The sequence below is a fragment of the Siphateles boraxobius genome, unplaced genomic scaffold, assembly GCF_051911475.1.
Source record: "Siphateles boraxobius isolate OS27281-9 unplaced genomic scaffold, OSU_SipBor_1 51, whole genome shotgun sequence".
Classification (NCBI taxonomy): domain Eukaryota; kingdom Metazoa; phylum Chordata; class Actinopteri; order Cypriniformes; family Leuciscidae; genus Siphateles; species Siphateles boraxobius.
Genome location: NW_027509153.1, coordinates 782,411 through 802,500, shown reverse-complemented (window position 1 = coordinate 802,500; position 20,090 = coordinate 782,411). Strand labels below are relative to the sequence as shown.

The following is a 20,090-nucleotide window of genomic DNA, read 5'->3' as shown; positions in this document are numbered from 1 at the left end:
TTGAACTTCCTCAGCTGGCGAAGGAAGTACAGTCTCTGCTGGGCCTTTTTCACAGTGGAGTCAATGTGATTGTCCCACTTCAGGTCCTGAGAGATGATAGTGCCCAGGAACCTGAATGACTCCACTGCTTCCACAGTGCTGTTCATGATGGTGAGTGGGAGGAGTGCTGAGCTGTTCCTCCTGAAGTCCACGATCATCTCCACTGTTTTGAGCGTGTTCAGCTCAAGGTTGTTATAGCTGCACCAGGCAGCCAGCTGTTCAACCTCCAGTCTGTAAGCAGACTCGTCACCGTTTCGGATGAGACCGATGACAGTGGTGTCGTCTGCAAATTTCAGGAGCTTGACAGTGGGGTCTTTAGAAGTGCAGTCATTAGTGTACAGGGAGAAGAGCAGTGGGGAGAGAACGCACCCTTGGGGAGCACCAGTGCTGATTGTGAGTGTCTTGGATGTGTGTTTCCCCAGTCTCACTCGCTGCTGCCGGTCCGTCAGGAAGCTGGTGATCCACTGACAGATCGAGGATGGTATGGAGAGCTGGGTCAGTTTGGCTGTGAGAAGACCAGGTATGATGGTATTGAAGGCCGAACTGAAGTCCACAAAGAGGATCCTTGCATAAGTCCCTGGTCTGTCGAGATGTTGCAGGATATAATGCAGTCCCATGTTGACTGCATCATCCACAGACCTGTTTGCTCTGTAAGCAAACTGAAAGGGATCCAGCAGGGGTCCAGTGATGTCCTTCAGGTGGGCCAGCACCAGTCTTTCAAACGACTTCATGACCACAGACGTGAGAGCGACAGGTCTGTAGTCATTAAGTCCAGTGAATCCATTGGGGTCTCCCGGCGCAGCTTCGAATCCTGCCGACTACGTTGACAGCATGAGCCTGTTTTAGTTTGTAACCTTCTGGAGGCCTAGCTTAAACTTTATAAAAGGAAAAAAAGTCACTGTTACATGATTACCCTTGAAAAGAGTTATGTTGGTAAGAAACAGTTTTGTCTGCAAGCTAAAGATGACAAGGCCCCTTTGTATTCAGGGACACGTCGGGTAGACCTGTAGCTCGCCGTGATCGTATAGTGGTTAGTACTCTGCGTTGTGGCCGCAGCAACCCCGGTTCAAATCCGGGTCACGGCAAGATTTTCTGTGTGCCATTGAAATTAAGCTCCATGTCGCCACCTGTCCTCACCCCGTCCTTCAGACTACTCTTTTTGTGCACGGCGCGTGCCCTTGATGTGCTCTGGATGTTCGAGTGAATTGAAACTGGGACCTTCTTTGAAAGCACGAGCTCTCAGGTTCGAACCCTTAGAGAAAAGAGAGAATATGGTGCGTGTATATTTTCTAATCGCTAGGTGTCAGTACACTCGCTGGCTGTTACCTAGAGTGCCGCGGGCTTGCTATTTGCTACAAACAACTGCGCCTTTGACACAAGTTTACAATAACGATAAGAGCGCGGCAAGTCAACAGCATTGAAGCGTGTGAAGAGGCTTTCCAGACAAGTAGCAGTGAGTTTTTGTTCTTTTTCCTAGCATTATTTTCCTTTAATTACTATTATCATCAGTCTAATAGGCTGCATTCCCACTAATTTGCAAATATATTTTGACATAGCAGACGTTTTGACGGCCATTCTGAATCTTCGAAGAAGGAAACGCAATGCATTGGAGGACACTCTTTTTTCTGCGCCAATACGATTCATTTTGCTGTGCGTTCCCACGCAGCATGCACGCTTCTTGAGCAAGAGCCCGGGTAGCTCAGTCCGTAGAGCATCAGACTTTTAATCTGAGGGTCCAGGGTTCAAGTCCCTGTTCGGGCGAACGAGCGTCTTTTTGTGGAGCGGTACGTTTTGTTGTTGAGTTCTTGCTGATCTACACTGGCCTCCGGCAGCGACGCTGTAAGGCACCAATCCACAAACGACATGCCCCTTTCAGCCAGCTTTTAGTCGTGGCCGAGTGGTTAAGGCGATATACTAGAAATCCATTGGGGTCTCCCCGTGCAGGTTTGAATCCTACCGACTACGTTGACAGCATGCGCCTGCTTTAGTTTGTAACCTTCTGGAGGCCTAGCTTAAACTTTATAAAAGGAAAAACAGAATCCTTTTCTTTCAGTGACTTCTTCTCCAGAGTCACTGTTACAGGATTACCCCTGAGTTATGTTGGTAAGAAACAGTTTTGTCTGCAAGCTAAAGTTGACAAGGCCCCTTTGTATTCAGGGACACGTCGGGTAGACCGAAAGCTCGCCGTGATCGTATAGTGGTTAGTACTCTGCCTTGGGGCCGCAGCAACCCCGGTTCGAATCCGGGTCACGGCAAGATTTTCTGGGTGCCATTGAAATTGAGCTCCATGTCACCACCTCTCCTCACCCCTTCCTTCAGACTTGTCTTTTTGTGCACGGCGCGTGCCCTTGATGTGCTCTGGATGTTCGAGTGAATTGAAACTGGGACCTTCTTTGAAAGCACAAGCTCTCAGGTTCGAACCCTTAGAGAAAAGACTGAAAACGAAACGCTCCTATTTATTTCGGAAGAATCTTGCTTCAGAGAGAATATGGTGCGTGTATATGGTTGGAGATATTGCCTTTGTGTTCAAACCCTGTTCCTCAACGGCATCTGCTGAAGAAAGGGAGTGGACACACTCGTCGATGGCCCCAGAGTACAAGCATTAAAAAAAAGAGTTGGCAGGAAAACTGATAGTGCGCTATAGACATTGGAGATGCACCAGTTCTTGACACAAGAGAACAAGAATGAAAACAAAGAGTGGCAGGAGGGGATGAATCAAGTCCAGTGAAGCAGGCTTTGATCACAGCTGCAAAAATATGGAGCGCTTCACGTATTTGCATGTCATTCTTTCGCTCTGTGCCCAGCAATGTTCTCTGGATGCCGGCCAATCAGCAGCTCGGATTGTCGAGCGTTTGTCGAGCGTTTTCTGTTTTGGGCCAATCAGCAGCTCGTACCCCTACTTCACGTGTCGGCTGTTCCTCTGGACGCCCCTGCGTCTGTGGGGCGTCCGGCCGACATGCTGTAATAGGGCCCTCACCAAGTGTGGGCTCTACAGGACCATCCGGAGGGTCCTGGACATCGACGGCTGGTACTTGATGGCCACCGAGTACCTGGAGTGCCGTCGGTGTAAGAGGAAGGTAGCTGCCTGGTCGCAGGAGGTCGTGGGTCAGCTGGGAGAGGGGCATCGCGCCCTCTTCCCGGCAATCCTCACCTACAAGTAAGTAGCTGTCTGAACACTGTCACAGTATGTCTGTTTGTGGCGCCCTCTTCCCGGCAATCCTCACCTACAAGTAAGTAGCTGTCTGAACACTGTCACAGTGTGTCTGTGTGTGGCGCCCTCTTGCCGGCAATCCTCACCTACAAGTAAGTACCTGTCTGAACACTGTCACAGTGTGTCTGTGTGTGGCTCTTCTGTAACACATGATGTGCTCCTCTCTGTAGGCTTGCCTGCGACCGGCGGGTAATCATCCAGCTGCGTGAGCGTCCTCGGGGGAACAGCGCCACACAGCTGTACAAAAAACTCTGTGAGGCACACACAAAGGCCTGGATGCGGCGGTCCATACACTACCTCAGCGTCATGGAGCCCTTCACGTCGCGAGGTGTCGTGCGCATGTGCACCCCACCACCAAAACCGCCACCCGTGCCCCAGTACGCATGGCTGTTAATGGTGTACTGCCACGACATCCTCTCCCGCCTGGAGGACGTGAAGGCCCGGGTCACCTCCGTCTTTGGAACGGTTTTGAAGATGGATTCGACCAAGAAGGTAAATGTGGTGCTATGTATGTATAAATATATATGTATATAAATGTGGTGCGGAGTATCACGCTCTAGCTATGTGCGTGCAGCCTTACTGAGATGCTTTATTCTTTCAAACAGGTGACCCGGAAGCTCGCCGGTGCTGCTGCCCAGACCGCAGCGTGGGCAACGAACGTCGGCAACGAGCAAGGACAGGTGCTCATGTCCGTGCTCACGGACGCCGAGGGTGCCGGCCTGTTGCCCATGGCTGCGGGGTTAATGCGGCAGTATCGGGACGCTGGGGTGGAGCCGCCTCAGCTCCTCTACGTCGACCGGGACTGTTGTTCGTCCCACGGGGGATCCAAGACAGCTGACATGTTCGGGAAGTGGGACAAGCTGGTGGTCCGGCTGGACATCTGGCACCTGATGCGGCGGTTCGCGTCAGGTGCGTTGTGGCAAAAACAATAATTAAACAAACAGCATCACAGTAAGAGACATCATGGTTCCATAACTTGATATAACATGCATTTTTCCATAACAGTTGTCACCACCGAGAGCCACCAGCTGTATAAACCCTTCCTGCAGCAGCTGTCTTCGTGCATCTTCTTGTGGGACCCAGGGGACGCAGCCCGGTTGCTCAAGGCGAAGAAGAGGATGCTTGAGGCGCAGGGGATGACCTTCTCGTCCGACGCCGGAGTGTGGAGGCACGTCAGCCGCAAGAATATTGCTCTCCATTGCCGTCGCTGCACGCGTGGAGCGGCGGAGACGGAGCGGCTGATCGGTGACCTCCTGGAAACCTTCGGCGGTGCCAACGGACGAGACACCATGGGGATTTCCCTGCTGGACCAAGACCGCATCCAGAAGATCTGGACGGAGCAGCGGCGCCACCTCCATTGCATCCAGGACCCGCCGGGCGTGGAGCTGTACACTGAGACCGGCAGGATGACCAAGGGGGGGATCAGCCTGCCGGTGTACCGTTGTGCACGAGGCTCCACGTCCCTGGAGTCGTTCCACCTGCATCTCAACCGCTTCATTCCAGGTATGTTTCACATGCTTCACTGTCATGTCAATCTTTCACTGTCATCGACTCGCTGTCATTCACATTGTGTGCACTGAATAAACTGCTAAACAGATCTGTGTTCCTCCTCAGGAGAAAGTGCCAATGCCTGGCACTTCCAGGCATTTCTCCTGGAGGGGTTGACGCGGTGGAACGCCGACAGGGCGGCGTCCGTGGCACAGGAGGGACGGCCGCTGATCCGCTCCTACAATGGCCCCCTGCAGCACTCCCTTGACCAGCTCAGCCAAAGGGTGCTTGGCACGAATGTGGTCAAGGATTACACCAAGCCCAGGGAGTACACGGGTAAGAACACTCAAGCCACCGCGCTTACACCTGTCCACACTGAATGATATTTGTACCAGACTGACTGATGCGATTTGTGTTGTTGTACTTCAGGGGAACTCATCGGCATCGAGTACCTGTACTCCCAGACGGGCAGAGTGCTGCAGGACGTCAGCTTGGACCTTGACATTCCGGACGCGGGGGGGGGACGTTCCCCAACTTGTCGAGGATGACGAGCTCGCCGACGGCCCGCAGGAGGTGGAGGACCTCACCCTGCCTGGCGAGTTCCCAGCTCCTCAGACGGACCCGCGGTCAGGGCGACCGGCTGACGCACCCGCGCCCGAGTCATCCAGTCCGACCGGTGCCCACGAGCCCGCACCCCACTCCCCCGGCCGGTCCTCGCCAGAGCCTCAGCAGGCTGCTGAGGTAAGCACGCCACCTCTTTGTGGTCTGCGACTGCAGTGCATCTCGCATCACCAAAAACTGCGCTCGCTCTGTTCCATCCAACTGACTTATTGTTTTCCATCTCTTCTTATGTGTCTGCAGGACTACAGAGGACCGGATGACCAGCCGGGGTACCTGGCCGTGGTCCAGTTGGCCACGGCCTTGGTGGGGTTGCGTCACGACCCGGCCTTGTCCGAGGGGAGGGTAGACGAGCTTATCAGGCTCTACGAGGCCCTGTCACCGTACGACAGGGCCCGAGTAGTTTACCCTCCCCGCTACAGGGACAGGCCAGCTCAGGGGCGCTTCATGGCAGCCAAGCCAAGCCCCACCAGTATACCTGGTGTGGAAAGCTTGAGACGGTAAAGCTACGCTTCCATCATACATTTCCCTGGTGTACAAACAAGCTGCTTTATGTAATGTTGCCCATTATCATGCTCATATCTGTCATTGTTTTTGTCCATTGTCCACAGCTGCCTGGTCAGAGAGACCTCTGGACCTGCCAGCAGTCCCAGCGCAAGCCGGCTGGTAGAGGCAGTATGCACCCAGCTCTGCCGCTTGATCCCCTCGGGCAGCCGTGCGCGCGGTGCCCGGAGGTCGCGGTGGGACAGCATACTGCTTCGGTACCAGCACATCCGGGACCTTGTGCTGGGCCACCAGAGGCTGATGGCTCGGGCGCCCATACAGCTCTTTGAGCTGAACGCCAGGACCCTCTCGCTATTGTATGTTTGATGCTTTTGATGTTATGGTAATGACATGCTTGAATGGCATGCTCTCAAAATTGAACATGTAACTAAAACACTACGTTGAAATCCGTTTTCAGGTTCACCAGGATGCAGCGGGAGAAGGAGAGGACTGTGCTAGCTTCAGGCGTTGCAGCAGAGGGACGACCACCAGCGGCAGCGGCAGCGGGTTCGGCGCCGTGCCCAGCAACAGCGGTGGATCGTTCTCCGGCAGCAGCAACAGGCCAGGCGAGGACGGCAGCGCCAAGGGCGGCGGGACCTCTGGCAGCAGCACCGGCTGTGGCAGCACCGGTGCCTGTTCTGCCAGCGCCAGTGCGCCCACTGGCGCCTTTACCGCATGCCCCCTCAACTGTTGTCCTGGCCATACCACCGGCTGCTGCAGCTGCAACAGGACCTTTTCCGGCAACACAGCCTCTCTTTCTGGACCTCTCACTGCCCCAGCAGAGTGTGAGGGTGCTCCCCATCCCAACGCTCCCTCTGACAACGCCAGCCCCACACGTCCTCTCGCTGCCGCTGGCCGCCGCACATCACGCCGGCCCTCGGCTGCCTGCACCACCTCCTGCTCCCCCTCCTCAGCCTCGCTCTGCGTACAAAACTGAATGGCTGAGGAGGAAGAGGGCTGAGCAGAGGGCAGCGGCAGGAGCAGTCGTCGCTGCCCGGGCCGGCGTGCCACAAGAACAAAAGTGCAGGAGATGCGGCCAGCCAAAGCGGAGGGAGACCGGACACACCCGCTACAGCAATGTACATTTTTGCTCTGCCGCCGCGGCGGGTAAGAGTGTGGAGGACTGACTGAGGGAGATGAAGGACCAGGGTCGAGCTCCGGACTGATTTCGCATTCTCGCTGGGGCAGGTGTATATAGTTGTTTCAGTGTTTGTTTGTTTTTTAAAGACATTGACTTTACCCTCCACAAGGACCGGGACCTTGCCGCGGTGTGGAGGCTTCCTACAAACACCGGTCCACACCTGCCACAACTTTTCTACAGCAAAAAAAACATTGTGTATCCCATTCACACCTGTACAACATTGCCATGCCTTTGTACTATTCTGATTCTTTGCACTGACAAGTTATACGGGCCTATACTGTGTGTGTATGCTGCCTATCATATGGCTTAAGAAAAAGAAAAGAAAACATTGTCTGTCCCATTTACACCTGTATAACACATTCACACCTGTATAACACATTGTCATGCATTTGTGCTGTCGTGATTTTATGCGTTGACAAGTTACATAGGCCTTTTGGACATGTGGGTATGTTCAATAATGTGGTCACTGTCTTTGGAGTTACGTCCAGTTGCCACTGGCTCTGTTGCCGCCGCGTTGGTACTTCACACTGTATGCTGCTGCTTTATGTATCCATGCATGTGTGTAATGAGCCCTTATACTATGCGTCTGTCTGCTGTGATTTATGTGGTTTAAAATAAGAGGAATGAAGCCTTGTGCCACTGTTCTGCATCACTACCACTGTTCTGCATCTCGCCCCAGAATATTTATGCCATGTGTCTGCTCTGATGCTCTATTTTTATTATTATTATTACTATCATCATCATCATCATCATCATCATCATCAAAATCATCATCATCATGTTTTATTGTATTGTAGTTTGAAATAAATAATCTATTTCACACTGTAGTCTACTGCTGCTGTGTTTGGTGTTTTCTGCATCTATACATCATCATCATCATCATCATCATCAACAACAACAACAACAACAACATCAACAACAACAGATATTTAATTGATATTTTTTTTACTGAAGAAAAAGGTGAAACGAATAATACACGGTATGTAACTTTTATTTATACATCGAAATAAAATTATTGACATAATATAAATGTAATATAATGTTTAACATAACAAATTGTAATATATATGCAGAAAAAGGTGAAACAATATAAATACAATATATCTATGCAGAAAAGGGTGAAACAATATAAAAAGGGGAAACAATATGAATACAATATATTATTTAACATACATTTTAATAAGGTGACACAATATAAATACAATATAATGTTTAACACAACAGATTTGAATAAAAGGTGAAACAAATAATACACAGCATGTTACTTTTATGTATACACATGAAATAGGCATAATATGAATATAATAGTGTGTAATATAATGTTTAATATTTGTGCTTCGGTCGGGATTCGATCCTGCGTTTTGATGGTGTCTCGTTTGTACCGCGTTTGTGCGACTGGGCATGCGCGAAGGCACTAATGCGCATGCGCGACAACAGAGAAGAACGATGGCTGAGCTTTTCCCAGGGGCTATGTTAATCTGCTCTGTATCGATCCAATTTTAGTATATATGCTGCCTTAGCAAGCACAAGTTTGGTGCCCAGCTCAAGGCATATCTACACCTCGGGTTCCAGCGAGCTATCACCAAGGTGGTAGGGCCCAGCGAGCCATCTCGCCTCTGCATACCTTTGCTTGACACAATGATTGATGCAAAAGCTCAATCAGTTTAGGAATAGGACACCTTAGAGCTTTAGGGTTCATAAATGGCCAATTCCACCATGATGTATGAGAGCATCTACTGAAAGAATGGGTTGGGCAGACTTATGGATGGTACCAAAATACAAGCTCTGAATGGGCTGTGTCCTCCAGGTTTTCGAGAAAAGACCGAGTTGGCAGAAAAACGGAAAGTGCTTAGCGGATGGTGACAGAATCAACACAAAGTGAGCATTTAATGTTGTGTTTAGACTATTGTCTTTATATCTGGCATTTATAACCACCTATCTTGTGGAACTGTGTTATTTGGACCAGTAACATTAAAATGATCACTTATTTTAAGGTGGATAAAAACATGTGTACAAAATGTTTTGAGCAAATGTATCACATAGTCACACATAGACGTCAAGATTTTGCATATGATTCACAACAACGGTGACAACCAAAACAAAAAAGCTTGGGAATCAAGGATGTTTTGTACTTTGAAAGCTACCCATCATGCATTGCAGCATGAAGCTTTTTTTTATTGTCACCATTGTTGTGAATCATACGCAAAATCTTGATCTCTGTGTTTCACTGTATGATGCATTTTCTCATAACATTGTGTAAACATGCTTTTCTTTTATCCACCTTCAAATAAGTGATCAATCTAATGGTACTGGACCAAATAATGCAGTTCCACAAGATTGGTGGTTATAAATGCCTGATATAAAGACAAAAGTCTAAACACAACATTAAATGCTCACTTTGTGATGATTTTATCATCATCAACGAGGAGCTGATGACAGTCGATCTTACTTTTTCTTGGCTTTCTCTGCCACAACAATTGTGTTATACAAACACACAGTTACAACAGCCACAGTAAAGTTAAAGTAAGAAGAACTGGGACCAAGAGCCCAACTAAAGCAAACACTCATCACCACAATGGTTACTTAAAATAAAACATGATGTTGAAAATATGTCCACAATGGCCACATTTGAACTAGTTTTTAAACTGGTACGAAGGTTCGATGGACGTCTATATCGGACGTGCAGAACACGTCAAAAAAAGACGTCATAAAAACGTTCATTCTGGCTCCTCAGTGGACGTCTTTTCAACGTCCGACTTTTGTGACAAAGACGTTGAAAAGACGTCTTTTGGACATCATGTTGTTTAGTGGGTACTCCGTTGCCAACCAACACTAGCAGAGCTAGCTTCTCTCTACCCCATGCCTTGTCAACAAAATTATTCTAGTCGTGATTTCTAGTGTTTAATCCTAGGTACGAGAGACAGATGTGTTGAAAACGTCAATGAGTACATGAAGCGTCTGACATCAAATGTTTTATTTAAATGCCTCCTTCCCAAATGCCCCCTCGCCCAAAGAGTGAACTGCCGGTACGCTGTTAACCTTAACAGTCTGAGAAGAGGATATAAGTTAGCCTAGCCTAGCCCAGTTGCCAATTCGTAAAATACACTGTTACATACCAGCTACTTATGGGGCGCTCCAGCGTCTCAGCTCGGACATCCCTTAGAGATAGCATAGCCTCCTCCAACATGTCTCTCTCACCGCACAGCATCCGAAATGAACGGTGCATGGTGATGCATTTTCGCCGATCAATAAATGTTCCAGGTTGACCTCTCTGCAACAGTTCTGCAACTCTCTCCGGCAGTGCCCGCGCCCACACACTTCCCCCAAACGATCCTGTACTGTATGTGGAGCCTGAAACTGGTTCAGATTTTTAGTTACTCTTGCTTTCATATTATAGTTTGAATTCATTTTCTACAATATTTATTTCATAATTTAATTAAAAATTAAAAGGTTTTTAATTAAAAATTAATAACAACCTGATAAAAAAAATTGGACCAGGCACAGGGTCAGAGTGTTTGCAAAAACAGGTATTTCATTTTACTTTAAAGGATCATTCAAACAAAATGTTAGTGTAACTCTGTTAAGGAATGCTAAATTATACTCACTGTATTTTTACTTCAGGTGACTATGAAACTGCAAAGAAGTGGTCCAAAAGAGCAGCTGTGCAGTCTTCTGTGGAGAGCTCTGATGACGTTCCCAAGAGAAAAAAACGACCAGTGTGTCTCAGCAGCTCTGATGGAGGTATGAACCTGAGCATGTGAAATAAGTTTACAAGTAAACAATTAAAGTAATTCTAAAATCATTTTTATTCATTTTTTTAAAAGATACTTCTTCAGTACCTCACCCCAAAAAGAAGAGCCGGGTGAACTGTACATCAACTGGTAGGCCTTTCTTAGTTTTAATTATTTTACTTTACCACTTGTGCACAATTTCATATTAAAAAGTGTTTGGGGGTTTTCAGAATACCAAAATTTCATTAGTTGATTGATACCAATACCAGTACATTTCATCGTTTTTCGTTTGTTCCTATTTTTTAGTAATTACCTTCTAATTTACAGTGGAACCTCAGCTGCCATTTCCCCGAGCATTTAAACCCAACAAACAAACCACACTAACACCAGCAAGACCTGAAGATTATACCATTCTTGATGCATCATTAAGACCAGTGCCTCCTAGAGACATCCAGAAGAATGGTAAATGCAAAACATAATTTGAAACTTAGTTTTTACCTTTATTTGAATGAATCAATCTTGATTCTCCCAGATCAACTCCTGAGTTACTCACTCAGAGAATCATCAGCATTGAGAGTGAGATGAAGGCGATGAGGAGCTCAACAGCAGCCCTGTATGAACTGTGCTCGTGCCCTGGGTGATGGGACTAGTCAGCGAGTGGAGGAGATGAGCCTTGATGTGTGTGCCACTATGGAGGAACTCCTCTCTCTCTCGAAAGAAAAAATGAAGAGGAGACATTTCGGAATAGTGTGGTATGTTAATAGTGAACTATCCGTGAAATGCCAAAAAAGTGTTAGAATTAAGTTAAATAACAAAAGTTATTACCATTTTGAAAATGTATTCCATCTTGTAGACACACCATTTAAGTCTTGTTGGAGGTCCAAACCCTGGGGAAAACACCCGTAGGGTGATGCGGGCACTGGCCTCCTACAGTGTCTGGAAGGAGTTTAGTCTGAAGGGGAAGAAAGGGAAGAGCAAGTCCTATATGTTAGTGACACAAAAAACCTGTATTACCAGTACTTTTTTAACCATTGCTGCATAGTTAAGGAATTTAATATTACAGAGGCAGTGATGATGTCCAATCCTAGAATCCAGCAAGCAACAGTGGAGGACATTGTGGCAGACACACTTAAGCTCCAGCAAGCTGTCAGAATGTAAGCTCCTTTGGTGCAGTTTTCTATAAAATAGTTATTATATTCTAATTACATAATTAAAAAAAAAGGGAGATTACATGTTTGTCAGGAACCAATCAGACACCACATCCTTCACAACACAACGATCACTCTCACCAGAATTCTAATCACCTGCACCTGTTCACAATCAATAGCCTCTGAATAAAAACACTCACCACAGCTTCATTCACCGTCAAGCCTCCAACAGGAACAGACCATTTCCCGCTGTCTACCAAAGTCTATCTCCTCGTCATCGCCGACCAAGTAACGTATACTCACCTGTGTATTACTGACCTCTGCATTCCTGTTCCACTGTCTTCAGACATCCTACCCGAGTCCTGGTTTCCTGCATTTCCTGTCTGGATCCCTGTTCCCTAGAATCCTGTATTTTCCTGAGTCCCTGTGTTCACGCCGAGTTGTCTCATCCACGACGACACCTGAAAGAGAAAAGACAAGTATGAATGATCTGTGACCGCTTGACATCCAATTAACCTGAAGAGGACCTGCTCACCTGTTATCTGCCCCGCACGTAGAGACCCTCACCGCATCTGCACCTGAACTCTGAGAATACTCACCTATGCACTTGTGTCACGTTCAATAAAGCTGTGTTTGGATTCACTTACCTCTGTCTCCTTGCCTGTATCCTGACAGAAGGCTTGACCAACTACCGCTATGGATCCAACACAACCGCCAATCGATGCGGCGAGTTCGTGTCCTCAGCCCACCGCCACTTCCGCGAACCCCACTTCCACGCTAGTATGCATTGCTAGCCCCGCTTCCCGACCAGCGCCCTTCTCTGGCCGGGCGGAGGATTGCAATGGCTTCATATTGCAGTGTTCGCTCATCTTTGACCAGCAACCTCATCAATTCCCCACAGATCGTTCGCGAATCTCTTTCATCATCCAGCAGTTGTCTGGAACAGCATTGAGATGGGCTGAATCGCTGTGGGCACAGGAGACTGAGGTTATCAGGTCACTACAAAATTTAATAAATCATTTCAAGGAAGTTTTCGGCCAACCAGTCAGTGATTCCACCATCAGTGATAAGTTAATTCAACTCCGTCAAGGAAAAAGACCCGTTTCAGAGTACTCCATTGAATTCCGGACTCTGGCTTCAGTGAGCGGTTGGTACGAAAAGGCTTTCTTGGCTGTTTATCGCGGCGGACTAAATCCTGCACCTCGTCTCCAAATGGCGATCTATGATGATAACCTGGGACTAGAGAAATTCATACAGCAAACTCTCCGTGTTCATCAACGATCTCAGAGCTGCTATCGAGATGCTCGACTTTCTCATGTCACATCCCCTCATGTCCTCGCAAACCATGAGTCTGAAAAACCCCCTGAGGAAATGCAAGTCGATGCTCATCGACTCACCCAAGCTGAACGCTCTCGTCGCAGAGAAATGAAGTTATGTCTGTACTGTGGTGGTAAAGGTCATTTTCGATTTTCATGTCCCATTCGGCCACCTCAGATGACGGTAAGCTCCGTTCTGGATCACCACGATGTATCGACCCCGCTCACTATCTCTGTAACCTTGAAAATCCTAAATTCCCATGTATCTGCAACAGCCATCGTCGATTCCGGATCAGCGGGGAACTTCATATCAGGACGGCTCAGCGAGAAACTTAACCTCAGGAAGGTCGACATTCCCAAGCCATATTCCATCCATGGAGTGACCGGCGAACCCATTAACAAGGGGTATGTGACATCTCAAATAACACCCATCCAGTTGTCTATTGAAAAGCTTCACCATGAAATGTTCGAACCTTTCATTCTACAAAATAGCCAAACAGACATCATCCTCGGCCGTCCATGGCTATCCGTCACCAACCTACCATTAATTGGCAGTCCGGCAAGATAATCAGTTGGGGATGTCATTGCTCGCTTAAGAAAAGCGCACACTCTGCTCCCCCAGCCACGGAACCTAAGAAAGTGCTCACTGTGAGTTCCACCTCCATCGAGAGTCCCACGGAGAATCTGTCCACAAATATTCCCTCTTGTTATTCCTCGTTCTCTGACATATTTAACCCTGTTACTGCCTCCAACTTGCCACCCCATAGACCATGGGATTGCGCCATTGATCTGGTCCCCGATGCATCGATTCCTAAGGGAAAAATCTACTCACTCTCCATTCCTGAGCAAGAATCTATGCGGAAATACATCGAGGAAGCGTTACAACAGGGTTACATTCGTCCCTCTACATCCCCTGCGGCCGCTAGTTTCTTTTTTGTTGCCAAAAAGGATGGAGGGTTAAGACCTTGTATCGATTACAGAGCCCTGAACCAAATCACTGTCAAATTCAGTTACCCACTACCTCTCATCCCAGCAGCCCTCGAACAGCTCAGAGAAGCCAAGATCTTCACCAAATTGGATCTGAGGAGTGCATACAATCTGGTCAGAATCAGAGAAGGGGATGAGTGGAAAACTGCTTTCATCACGCCTGCAGGGCACTATGAATACCTGGTCATGCCGTATGGGTTGGTAAACGCTCCCTCCGTTTTCCAGAGTTTCATGGACGAGGTACTCCGAGACTACCTGGGGCAATTTGTGTTGGTGTATATTGATGATATTCTGATTTATTCCAAGAACCCTGTTGAACACCAACATCATGTGGCCCTGGTACTCCAGAGACTCAGAGAGTTTACCTTGTTTCTAAAGGCAGAGAAGTGTACGTTTCACCAGACTAACGTCGAATTCCTGGGATACCAACTCAGTGAAAGAGGTGTAGAAATGGATAAGCGAAAGACCGAAGCCATCATGTCCTGGCCCACTCCACAGTCGGTGAAAGAGCTCCAGAGGTTCCTCGGTTTTGCAAATTTTTACCGACGGTTCATACACCGATACAATTTCTTGACAGCTCCTCTGACCTCCCTGTTAAAGGGAAAACCGAAGGTGTTACTTTGGACCCCAGAAGCAGAGCGTGGTTTTAACTCCCTCAATGCCGCTTTCACCACTGCACCCTTGCTCCACCATCCAGATCCAGAGAAGGTATTTGTGGTGGAGGTAGATGCCTCCACTACCGGGGTGGGAGGAATTCTGTACCAGTACTCGGGTTCACCCTCCAAGACCATACCTTGCGCGTTCTTTTCCAAGAAATTATCTACGGCAGAGATCAACTACGACATTGGAAACCGGGAGCTTTTGGCTGTGAATCTTGCCTTGGAGGAATGGAGGCATTGGTTAGAGGGGGCGAAACATCCATTCCTAGTACTAACGGATCATAAGAATCTTCAGTACTTGAGAGATGCGAAAAGACTGAATCCACGTCAGGCCCGATGGGCATTGTTTTTCACCCGGTTCCATTTCAAGATTTCATATCGCCCAGGCTCCAAAAATACTAGAGCGGATGCCCTCTCACGCATCCATGCCCCAGAGATCCCGAGGGAGGAACCTGAGGCCATCCTGCCTGAGAAGTTGTTTGTCAACCCCATCCAGTGGGAGATCAACAAGCAATTATTGGAGCTGTCCCGACAACAACCTCGAGTTCCAGGATGTCCCCCCGAGAAGATTTACGTCCCAGAGGACTTCCGAAACTCTCTCATTGCTTCAGCTCACTCCTCCGTAGGCACAGGTCATCCTGGCATAAGCAAAACGTCCACAACTTTCCAACTCAAGTACTGGTGGCCCAATATGCAGCAAGACATCACCACGTTTATACAGGGTTGTATCCCATGTGCCATGTCCAAAGTCCCCAGGAATCTCCCTGTGGGTAAATTAGTACCGCTCCCAGTCCCACATAGGCCCTGGTCCCACATTGGGGTAGATTTCGTTACGGATCTACCAGCATCCGACGGAAACACCTGTATCCTTGTCGCCATCGATCGGTTCTCCAAAGCATGCAGACTAATCCCTCTGAAGGGACTCCCTACGGCCTTTGTCACTGCTGAACTTCTGATGGAGCATGTGTTTCGGAACTACGGCATCCCAGAGGACATCGTGTCTGACAGGGGACCCCAATTTATCTCCCGAGTTTGGCGAGCTTTTTTCACTCTCATGAACGTGACCGTAAGCCTGTCATCAGGGTACCATCCACAAACAAATGGCCGAACCGAACGGAAAATCCAAGATGTAGGACGTTTCCTGCGTACCTTCTGCCACTCCAACCAAAACATCTGGAGTCGTTATCTCATCTGGGCAGAGTACGCACAAAATTCCCTCAGACAGTCATCCACGCAACTAACTCCTTTCCAGTGTGTGTTGGGTTACCAACCTCCATTGTTTCCATGGTCCGGCGAACCCTCAGAAGTACCAGCAGTAAACAAGTGGTTTCAAGAAAGCGAAGGAGTGTGGAATCAAGCCCATCATCACCTTCAGCAAGCAGTGAATCGCCAACGGCATTTTGCAGATGCTCACCGCCGTCAGACTCCTGAATATCAACCCGGACAGTAAGTCTGGCTCTCCACTAAAGACATCCGTCTACGTCAACCTTGCCGCAAACTCAACCCCAGATACATCGGAGCTTTCCCCATCGTAAGACAAGTAAACCCAGTCACCTACCAACTCCGCCTACCTCCAGAACATCGAATCCATCCCACGTTTCACGTCTCCCTCCTGAAACCTCACCACCCACCTGTACCCAACTCAGCCACGGAACCAATCCCTGAGGATAACCCCCCGATACCGCCTATTGAACCAGAACCCATCTATTTGATAAAGGAAATATTGGACTCCCGACGTCGAGGTGTTTGGATTGAATATCTGATAGATTGGGAGGGGTATGGACCTGAAGAAAGATGTTGGGTACCCCGGAACGACGTCCTTGATCCCAATCTGCTCCGAGAATTTCACGCTCAATATCCTGACAAACCTGCACCACGGCCCAGAGGTAGACCACCACAACGTCGGGGTCCAAGGTCCGCTGGCGCGGACTCTGGAGGGGGGGGGGTAATGTCAGGAACCAATCAGACACCACATCCTTCACAACACAACGATCACTCTCACCAGAATTCTAATCACCTGCACCTGTTCACAATCAATAGCCTCTGAATAAAAACACTCACCACAGCTTCATTCACCGTCAAGCCTCCAACAGGAACAGACCATTTCCCGCTGTCTACCAAAGTCTATCTCCTCGTCATCGCCGACCAAGTAACGTATACTCACCTGTGTATTACTGACCTCTGCATTCCTGTTCCACTGTCTTCAGACATCCTACCCGAGTCCTGGTTTCCTGCATTTCCTGTCTGGATCCCTGTTCCCTAGAATCCTGTATTTTCCTGAGTCCCTGTGTTCACGCCGAGTTGTCTCATCCACGACGACACCTGAAAGAGAAAAGACAAGTATGAATGATCTGTGACCGCTTGACATCCAATTAACCTGAAGAGGACCTGCTCACCTGTTATCTGCCCCGCACGTAGAGACCCTCACCGCATCTGCACCTGAACTCTGAGAATACTCACCTATGCACTTGTGTCACGTTCAATAAAGCTGTGTTTGGATTCACTTACCTCTGTCTCCTTGCCTGTATCCTGACAATGTTCAGTTCACTTAGTACTTTTCTTTTACTAAAAGTAGAAACAATGTGAAGTTGACCGTTTAGTCACTGGTTTGATTTACTTAAAGTTGCACAAACAAAGAACATCTGACTGTACATGTGAGTGGAGCATTTCACAGTCTGTCGTTTAGGTCAGTTAGGCTTGGGGTAGGTTTGAATTTTAATTATTCCAATTCCGCTCATTCGAATCTAATTAACGGTAATTTAGGTAAAACAAAAGTTTGGATCTCGTGCTATAAGCTAACATGATTAGCGCATCTCACCTCGTCATAATTTACATATAGTTGACATCTGACAATCCTAACAACAAATAAAATATCAAAATGAAAAATATAATTCATGGTTACTCACATAGAGCACAGCTGGAGTTTTTTCTTATATCGTTCAACAACTGCCGAACAACCGTCCTTCTTCATTTGGTGTAATGGCGGGTTGCGAACCAACATCAATAGGTGCATGTCGCCACCTACTGTCATGAAGTGTGAAGAGAACTGGTTCTCACGTAATCCCTATATCCGATTTTGTAATCCACTAATCCTAATAAACTCACTATTGCATTTATTTGTTTCCTGCATTTTAACCATTTAGTAAATACAATTACTGGATTTATAGTATATTTATAGTTATCTTACATGGTTAATATAATGAAACCATCATATTTTAAATAAATTATATTGACCAGCTGAATCTAACATTTAATTTCAACAAACGTAAAAGTCAAATGAAAAAAATTATGTGCAATTAATTGTATAAAACTGAAATAGGCTACTTTTCATTTTGCAGCAGCAAGACCAGAAAAAAGGTGTGCAGCAGCATGATGGAGATGATGAAACACTCCTACTTTTGGAAAACAAATAAGACTTTTTGATTTTTTTGTTGTTGAAATTTTCATATTTTCTTCCTTAAAGTAAGATCAAATTAATTAAAATTAATGTATATGCCAAATTTTCACTTCTCAATAACTTGTTAACATTTAATATATATATATGTTAAAAATTATATGTTAATTATTTATTATCTTGAGGTGGAGAATGTCATTAACTAACTGCTGATTATTAAATGATATAAATGTTTTCTAGTTGATTGATTCTCGAGGCACACATGTGTGTGACACATTGATGCATGCGGTGCATACACACAATAGTACAGGTAACACTGAATAAATGCTGATTAAATGTATGCAGTGTTTTTTTTTGTTGTTTTTACGTGGTATTTTGGTCGTTGTTACGACTAAAACGGTCCTTTGATGTTACCTCCTCAGAACATACCAGTTAGGCAATTGAGACGTAGGGCCTACTCATCACGTTCTTGCTGACGTACCACAATAACGTTGCCACGACGAATACAGGAATCACAAAGTTACGTGCTGGAACGTTATTTGGCACGTTGTTACGACGAATATGGGCCGGTCCTGTTACGTCTTCACAACGTAACTGTGTTAGCTGGGATATATGATAGCTAGCTAGTAAGTTAGGGTAGTTAGGTAATAAATGTTTTATATCCTTAAGTTTGTGATTAGTTTATTTATTTAATAAACCAACCAATCAATAAATCAATCTACATTCTGAATCTTGCAGGGCTTATAATTTCTGTGGGATGTTATCAATCCTACAGGACAGTATGTGGACAAACCTACAGGACTCAGCAACAGGCGCGTCTTAGACATGGGCATTCGGGGCTTCAGTCCCGGATGTTTTTTTTATAGCCCCGGATCTCAAAAAAATTAATTTATTGATAATTATTTATTTTTTTTAAATAAATTTGTATTTATTTAAAAAAACGAACGGGTCTTTTAATCTATCCTTCGGAATCATGTATTAAAGACGATTAAAATGTGTTCAAGCAGATCAAAGTTACTGTGGTTACAATAATATGCTTGCATTTAGAGTGCGCACCAGAGGAGAGAGAGAGAGAGAACCTGAAAGAGCCATTGGTTAAAGGGTAACTAAACACTAAAACAACTTTTTAAAGTTAATGATCTGTAAGAATGGAGCTTCATAAATGCTGTTCATTGATTCCAGTAAATTTTTTGACTTTTTGGTTTAAAGTGTTTTAATTCTACAATATATGGTGTAGAAACGTCTGAGTGCTGCCCTCTTCAGGTTGAACGGTGGCTACTGCAGTTGAATTTTTCTATTGGATGTTTGCGGTGGTTCGTGACGCAGCGGTTGTTGGTTGCGGGATGCGCATAAGCGCTGTGTGCCGCACTGTATTGGAGTATTTCATAATCATATAATACTTTTGCGCAATGAAAGATTATTAATAGCCTTTTTTGTTCTGTTCTGTCCTATCTATCATATGTTGCTGCCTCATTAAACAGCTGTGCAATACATTTAAATAATGTCTTAATTTTATAGTAGACTATATATAATAATTGATCTTTCTGATTTTTATCTTGTTTTCATGTATTTTACAACAATACAAAGAGCAATGTGTAACGTTTTACCAGATTTAGTGCTACACTTATTGTCTCTTTGTTCCCCACTAAATAATGTTTTTCACAAAATGTTCATATTTTATACAATTATTGTTTTTTCTAGACTAAATTTTACTGAGTTAAAACTGCGCTGGTATCCGATCGGTATCGGTCGATACTCAAAATTTTTGGTATCGGATTGGATCGGTTCAGAAAAAATGGTATCGGGACATCCCTA

The 20,090-nt window shown here is 46.5% G+C and overlaps 1 non-coding gene across 1 annotated transcript; it reads left to right on the top strand.

The window, feature by feature from the left end:
* The first annotated feature begins 1,052 nt into the window (after positions 1-1,052).
* On the top strand, positions 1,053-1,124 carry trnah-gug (transfer RNA histidin (anticodon GUG)). Its single transcript has one exon. It is a non-coding gene; the product is annotated as a tRNA-His (tRNA).
* The last annotated feature ends 18,966 nt before the right edge of the window (positions 1,125-20,090 follow it).